Source organism: Mandrillus leucophaeus, unplaced genomic scaffold, assembly GCF_000951045.1.
Source record: "Mandrillus leucophaeus isolate KB7577 unplaced genomic scaffold, Mleu.le_1.0 Scaffold189, whole genome shotgun sequence".
Taxonomy (NCBI): Eukaryota; Metazoa; Chordata; class Mammalia; order Primates; family Cercopithecidae; genus Mandrillus; species Mandrillus leucophaeus.
The window spans coordinates 2,786,522-2,794,446 of record NW_012101909.1 but is presented as its reverse complement, the minus strand read 5'-3'; the positions used below and the strand labels follow the sequence as shown (position 1 = coordinate 2,794,446).

Below are 7,925 nucleotides of genomic sequence, written 5' to 3'. Positions count from 1 at the left end.
GTTCAAGCAATTCTTCTGTCTCAGCCTCCTGAGTAACTTGGGTTACAGGTGCGCACCACCATGCCTGGCAAATTTTTGTATTTTTAGTAGTGATGGGGTTCGCCATGTTGGCCAGGCTTGTCTCAAACTCCTGACCTCAAGTGATCCGCCTGCCTCAGCCTCCCAAAGTTCTGGAATTACAGGTGTGAGCCACCACTCCTGGCCAACAATACCATTCTTATAAGAATGTTTTCAGAAGAGACAGAAAATGCTTCCCATTTTATGAAATAAGCAATGCCTTGAAAAAGAGTGAAAAATACTTTAAAAATATATAAATTAATAATCTTCTTCATGAGAATGTACACACAATTCTCAGGAAAATATTAGCAAATTAAATCAAGCAATAAATACATTGTGGGGGGTGATCCTATGAATGTAAGATTTGTCTAAATTTTAAAAATCAATATATTCAATCGTACAGAATAAAACATATATCATAATCTAAATAGGTGCAGAAAAAAAATATATGACAAGATGCAACAACATTTCATCAATCTTGGAATAGAGGGAACTTCATCAATCTGATAAAAGGGTATCTATGAAAAACTGGCGGCTAACGTCATTCTTAATAGTGAAACAGAGTGCTTTATTGTTAAGGATTCTCACACTCATCAGATCTATTCAACATTCAATCTAAAGAGTGAAATAAAGCAAGAATAATTTTTAAAATAAAAGCCTTAACAATTGAAAAGCAAACATAAAGCTAACACCAAAAATTGTCAGTGGACAAAATCCTAAACATCGTACAAAACATCTTATTACTAAATAAGCTAAATTAATACATAATTCCAGCTGCATCATAGGATACAAGGTCAAAGTACAACTATCAATTGTAGTTTTATGTACTAATACAATTGGAAAATAACCAGAATTCCATATCAAATAGCATCAAAAACATAATTTATCAGGAATTAATTTAAAAAGCAACCTCTCTACACTAAAAATGAAAAAACTTAAGGAAAACGTAAAAAATTAAAGAGTAAATAAATGTTAAGTTAAAATGTAATACTCAGCAAAAACTACTTTGGAAAATTAAAATAAATAAATATTGTTTTTGCCAGATGAAAACAGCAGAAACACAGAAGCTGATAGTCTTTAAACTGAAAATGTATATACAATTTAAATTAATATTTTATATGAAAACCATAATATAGTCATATTTAATTTAAAATACATGTTATTTGAAAATATGACAAGTGACTGGTATCTGAAATTACAATGTTGCAAGTCATTGTCTAGTAAGAGGGTAAGAGTACTAATTGGGCACAGAGAATGAAAAGCTGAGAAACGGAGAGGGAATGAGTGACACTGGCCGACTTTAAGTTCCTGGCTCCAGTTGAACCTGGTGCTCAGCTGCATGCTTTCCCACACACAGTTTAGCTCTTTTAAAAAAGTTATTATTAATAACAACAAATGATAGGAGCTCCTAGCATTTGAAGTAACAGAAAAGTTATTTTTATTTCTAGTTTGGGCCTGATCTTTTGGGACTAATGGAAGCTTCGAGTTACTTAAATAAATAAATAAAATATGAGGATTACCATATCTACTTGGAAAGATGCTTGTGGGCATTAGAAACAATATAAGGAAAATATTGTTATTGCACTGTTGCTATATAGCATCTTTGTACTTAGAAGTCAAACATAAATGTGACTCTCTCTTTCCCCAAAATATGAGGGAAAATGAGGTGGAAAATGAGCTCCCAGCCATGATCGAAAGTTGTTTGTGCTGCATTGTGTCTCTGAGTGTTTTATGACCTTGCCCTGTTCTTGAGTTCAGGATAAAATCTAAGTACAGTTTAGTTGACTCTGCAAGTGTTTAAATGCCACTCTGGGGTCTCTCATGCAAAGCTTCAAACATTTGAATCTCAGACATGAAATATAATTTGCTTGAGGACATAAAATTTTCCTGGGAAAACTAATTTGTGCCATTGGAAATGCACAAGATGAAAAAGGAAATGTTTGTGCTTCACAGCAGTGCAAAAGAAAGGAAGTGAGAAATGCATGTGTGGGCAGATGGCAAACTGGAGTCCATCTTAGCACTAATTCCATGCTCAATTTTTTTTTTTTTTTTTTTTTTTTGAGACAGAGTCTCACTCGGTCACCCAGGCTGGAGTGCAGTGGCACAATCTCCACTCACTGCAACCTCTGTCTCCTGGTGATTCTCCTGCCTCAGTCTCCTCAGCAGCTGGAATGACAGGTGCACGCCACCACTCCCAGCTACATTTTTTTTTTTTGTATTTTTAGTGGAAAGAGGGTTTCCCCAAGTTGGCCAGGCTGGTGTTGAACTCCTGACCTCGGGTGATCCACCCAGCCTCCCACAGTGCTGGGATTACAGGCGTGAGCAACCACTCCTGGCCAAAATTCTTAAATTTGATTCTACCCCAGATTTAAACAATTTCCTAATTTTCCCCTACCTGCCCCCCAAACTCTCAACTAATTATTCAGATATGTCTTATGATAACTCTCAAGCCCCTAAAAGAAATGCAAAACATAGTTTGAGGTGATATTTCAGTAGAGGAAATAGTCTCACCTAATGATTCCAGAAATAGCAAAGTTTTCAGGAGCATCAATAAGAGGAAACAGATCTTAAACATATTAGAACGTAGATCTCCAGCCCATCACATTCAACCAGTCTGGATGTACCAGTTGAACTGAAAATCTGGCTAAAAAGAGCTTCTGCAAGAAACATCAGAGTTGCACATCAATTGCGTCATTTCATAGCACATCAGGATTGCTTAGATATGACCTGAAGATTTTGAAGTCCAAGGGTATAGATCGTCTTCTCCAAATGTCATCCTATACCATCTACTGAATCTTTAGGTTGGATAAAGTCTTAGACGTTAAATGTGTCCGTCAAGTCATCTTTCCTTTAGTATTCCTGAGAAGTGGTCTATAGGCTTAGGCTTAAACGCCTTCAATAACAGGTTGCTTATTGATTTGACAAGGCAGATTGTTCCTTGCTTAGACAGCTCTCATTATTGAAAAGTGCTTCCTCAAATTGAGGCAAAATCAGACTCCCTGTAAATTCCACCCAGTGGTCCTCATCCTGCCTTCCAGTGCAATAGAGAATGTATTGACTCTTCCCCTTCAAATGACAGCCCTTTGTGTGGGCAGGCTGACTCTCAGTTGACTGTGCAGTATAGGGTGACATGGCACTGTCATTTAGTCTGAAAGCCTGGGTTCAATTTTCCAGTCTTAGCTGTCACTTCCTAATGCCAAATCACTTATATATCTGAGCCTTGGAGACTTGGGCTGCAAATCTGTATAATGGAGATAAGGATATATGTGTTACACCTTTCCTTTGGTTCTTGCATGAATTACATTGAGAAAATCTGTGTGAATGTACTTTCAACTCTTATATACACTGCAAAAAAGAAGACATTGCTAGTGAATCTTAATTCACACTAAATAGTCCATCTTTATTTTCCTGGAGAAGTTAACTTTCATTGTTCTCATATTTATTAGATTTTCTTCAGTGAAACGTTTCAGTGCTAAAGTCATGTTCTCTCTAATTGCCACTGCTCTGGTTAATCCAGCTACCTTTCTTTTCCTTTAGAAAGCATATAGGGCTAAGTTTTATCAAGCCACATGATACAGTATTCTCTCACTCTAGTTATTTTGTTCACTTATCTGAAGCTGAGTGTTTATGTATCATAGAAAGTATACTTTTCTTATTCTTAATCCATATTTAAATTATCTTCAGTGTAAATAAGTTCATAGCAATAAGGTATGATATTAAAGCCAAAGAGGAAAAACATTTGCTAAGAGTCCAGGACATCTAATTTGTGCTTATTTTCTCTAAATTTTCTTTTTCTTTTTTTTTTTCCTGAGATGGAGTCTCACTCTGTCACCAGGCTGGACTGCAGTGGCAAGGTGATGTTGGCTCACTGCAACCTCCAACTCCCTGGTTCAAGTGATTCTTCTGCCTCAGCCTCCCTTTAGCTGGAATTACAGGGATGTGCCACCATGTCCAGCTAATTTTTTTATTTTAAGTAGAGATAGGGTTTCACCATGTTGGACAGGATGCTCTCTGGATCTTCAGATCTCGTGATCCGCCCACCTCGGCCTGCCAAAGTGCTGGGATTACAGAAGTGAGCCACCATGCCCGGCCTATTTTCTCTAAATTGTCTATTGATTTCTTAATTGTAAGCCATGTTTAGCTTTGGGGAAAAAAAAAAAAGGAATTGTTTTGTAGTGGGAGCATGGGCAAGAGGGGTACCCTAGGCAGAAAACTCCCCCGCGGGTGGGCTGAGGGCGAGGGCTAAGCCTCAGGTGGGCTTCCTGTTCCCTGTGCTCTCCTGCACAGCAGCCTTTCTCATGGACTCTGGGGCAGTCGCAGGAAGGGTAGGCTGGCGGGGGGCTGCCATAGCTGTTCACCTGGGCAGGACATCAGAGGACTCGGACACCAGCTTCTTATTGCAGGTCTCGATCTTCTTCACAACCACAGCCCTGGTGGAGCTGATGCAGCTGAAGGAGCTGGAGCCCAGGCCGGGGCTTGTGAGGCCCCCGTAAGCTGAGCTCAGCCCACCAGCCTAGCCACTGGTGGTCTTCATATAGATAGTCATGTTCTGCATCCCAGACTCCAGCTGACTCTCCTCGCTCTCCAGCAGCTTCCTGTAGGTGGCGATCTCAATGTCCAGGGCCAGCTTAACGTTCATCAGCGCCTGGTACTCACGTAGCTGCTGCGCCATATCCTGCTTGGCTGGCTGCAGGGCGGCCTCCAGCTCGGACAACGTGGTGTTGGCATCCTTAATGACCAGCTCCCCGCAGCTGCTCGGCATCTGCAATGGCGGCCTCTGGGAAAGTCCTCTGGCCTTTGAGGCCCTCAGTCTCAGCCTGCAGTTGGCTCATGTTCCGATTCATCTCGAAGATCTCCGTCTTCGTACGACGCAGGTCATCCCCATGCTTCCCAGCCAGGGTCTGCAGCTCCTCATGTTTGATCTGGTACATGCTCTCAGCCTCAGCCCCGCTGCGTTGGCAATCTCCTTGTACTGCACCGTGACCCCGGCTATGATACTGTCCATGTCCAGGGAGCGGCTGTTGTCCATGGACAGCACCACAGTGTGTCTGAGATCTGGGGCTGCAGCTCCCGGATCTCCTCTTCATATAGCTGCCTGAGGAAATTGATCTCCTCAGTCAGTCCTTCCAGGCGAGACTCCAGCTCTACCTTGTTCATGTAAGCTTCATCCACATCCTTCTTGATGGGGATAAATTCATTCTCTATCTCTGTAGGATTACTGATGTCATCCTCATACTTGTTCTTGAAGTGCTCCACCAGCCCCTGCATGTTGCGGAGCTCCGCCTCCAGCTTCTCCTAGCCCAGAGTCTCCAGCTGCCACCTAAGGTTGTTGATGTAGCTCTGTAACATGTTGTCCACATTGCTCTGAACCATCTTCTGCTGCTGCAGGAGGCTCCACTTGGTCTCCAGCATCTTGTTCTGCTGCTCTAGCAGCCATACCTTGTTGATGAAGGAGGCAAACTGGTTGTTAAGGGTCTTGATCTGCTCTTTCTCCTGGGTGCACATGGCCTGGTTGTTGGGGTCCCCACCTCCAGGTTCAGTAGGCTCTGGTTGACCATGACCGCAGTGATGGTCCCATACTGCTGGCTGGCCATAGCCTTCGCCCAGGCCACCCGTGAAGCTGCTGCTGCCCACTCAGGAGAAGCTCAAGGAGCTGATGGGGCACCGGGCCCACGTGTGTAGGAGTGTTCTGCTGAAGGCCAGGGGGCCAGGGGTGGACACCTTGTAGAACTTCTGGGTCACCCTGATGGAAATAGTGGAGGCAGGAGTGGAGGCGGGTAGGCTGAACCAGGAGGAGATTTGAGAAGGAGCAAAGAAGCTGCTTCTAGGTCCATGTTTAAATCTTAAACACAGAAATACCTGCTTGAGAAATGAGCTAAGCTGAAGTTTAGAGGTTTAATGACTATAATTTCTTTATAGTAAATGACTCAGGACAGTAACGTAATCAGCAAGATTTATGATCCACTTAAAACACATGTGGCTTTGTTCATCATTTCTAGGGAAACATGATTATTAAATCTGATAATATTTGCATATGTAAACTATTATAATTAGGTAAAATTTTCCTCCTTCTAATTCTAAAGGGCATTCACCAGAAGTACTAAGAAAGATTAAACTGTCAGATGTAAGTTACATCATAAAATATATGTAAATTAAGGTGTTCCGTATTTTGTTTTGAACATATAACAACGAAGCACTAATAGAAAAAATGTTAATAGAAATAGAGATCAACTAAATTTTAGAAAAAGAAAAAAGTGAGAATCAACACGAAAATTTTTAAAATATGAAGAATTAACATCTAGAATTTTCATTAATATTGAGAAATATCAATGAAATGGTCTCAAACCACCAAAACCCGAAGTTCAAGGTTATGTGCATGACTTTGGGGCACATTTTACAGGCAGAATACAGCATGGATCAAAATTGGGCAAAAAAGCATAAACGATGGCTGATCCTAGAAGTCAAAATGATTTGGTTACCAAAAACTAGCAAACAGAAATGATCAGCAGTATTCCAACTCTAAAAAGTTTCTTATTGGCAAACCCAATATTAATGCATTAGGAAACAGGGACATGTAGAAAGTAATCAAATGAAAAATCATTCCAGAAACTCAGATAAGCAGCAGGGCATCTGGGGTAAAAACAGGAATTGGGAAAATCTGGGTGCCTCAGTTACAATTAGATTCAGCTGCATAGGATGGAAAACTTCAATTAAAAAGTAGTTTAAACATAATAAAAGTTGATCTGTTTCACTTTTTTTTTTTTTAAACAAAAAAACAAATATAGGCAATTCAGGACTATTATGAGTAATCCACAAAGTTATCAGTTTATTCCACCTCATCCTCCCTAGGAAAAGACTCTTGTCTTATGGTTACAAATGACTGCTGGAGCTTCAGACATCACATAAGCATTTCAGGACATAAGATAGATAATAAGAACAGAGTTCCTTCTCCGTTTAAGGACTCTTCCCAGAAACTATACAAAACATGTTCAGTTTCATTTTATTAGACAAAGGGCAGTTATATGGCAACACGTTTATTTGCAAGGCAAACTGGGAAGTGTATCCAGGTAAACTTAGGGGAAAATGGATATTAGGAGGCAAAGGGCAAACAAATTTAAAATCTGGGTCTGCCATATTCCAGCGACTGAGGCTATAATCCCTGCAGCACTGTTTCTCTGAGCATGAACAAGAGTAAAAGGCTGACATTCCCAGCAGGATGTCTTTGATAACTGGGGCAATTCCTCCTCAGTCAAATAGTTTATAAACATACCCTGTTAAGCAGAGGGTTCGTTTTAGAATATAAGAATCTTAGGATCTACAAGTCAGAGAATGTGTATGAAAGAGAATGATGAGAGAATGGACGAATATCCAAGTCTGGAGAAAAAGAAGAGGAATTAATAAGTGACAAAGATAGATATGGAGGATAGGAAAGGAGAGAGGGAGGAAAAAATAGATTCAAAGAATTTAAAAGGATGAGTGAATATGGAAAAGGAAAAAAGGAGCAAGATGAAAAAAAATGCACGCACCACTTTACCTGTGAAGGATTTCTGCCTTCAGCTCATTCTCTGTCACTATCAACATGGCTGGAAATATTATTCCTTTATAGGCAATGCACGAGTTTACATAGACATAAAATAATTTAAAATGAAAACGACCATGGAAGTTTTGTGATTCATTTGGAAGAGAAATTCCAAGCATTTCATTTCTTATGAAAAAGAACACTGCAGCTCCCCAGTCTTATGACAAATATCTCTGTGTGCTGGGTCTGACCTGGCAGTCAAGCAGGACAATCTAAAATATACAGTGAGAGGGAAGAAAACGAAATAAAGAATAAAAGAAATGGAGCAATTACATTTTTATCTCATGTA

General features: G+C 40.3%; 1 pseudogene; it reads right to left on the bottom strand.

Moving 5' to 3' along the window:
- Positions 1-4,411: 4,411 nt before the first annotated feature.
- On the bottom strand, positions 4,412-7,638 carry LOC105538288 (annotated as a pseudogene).
- Positions 7,639-7,925: the final 287 nt, after the last annotated feature.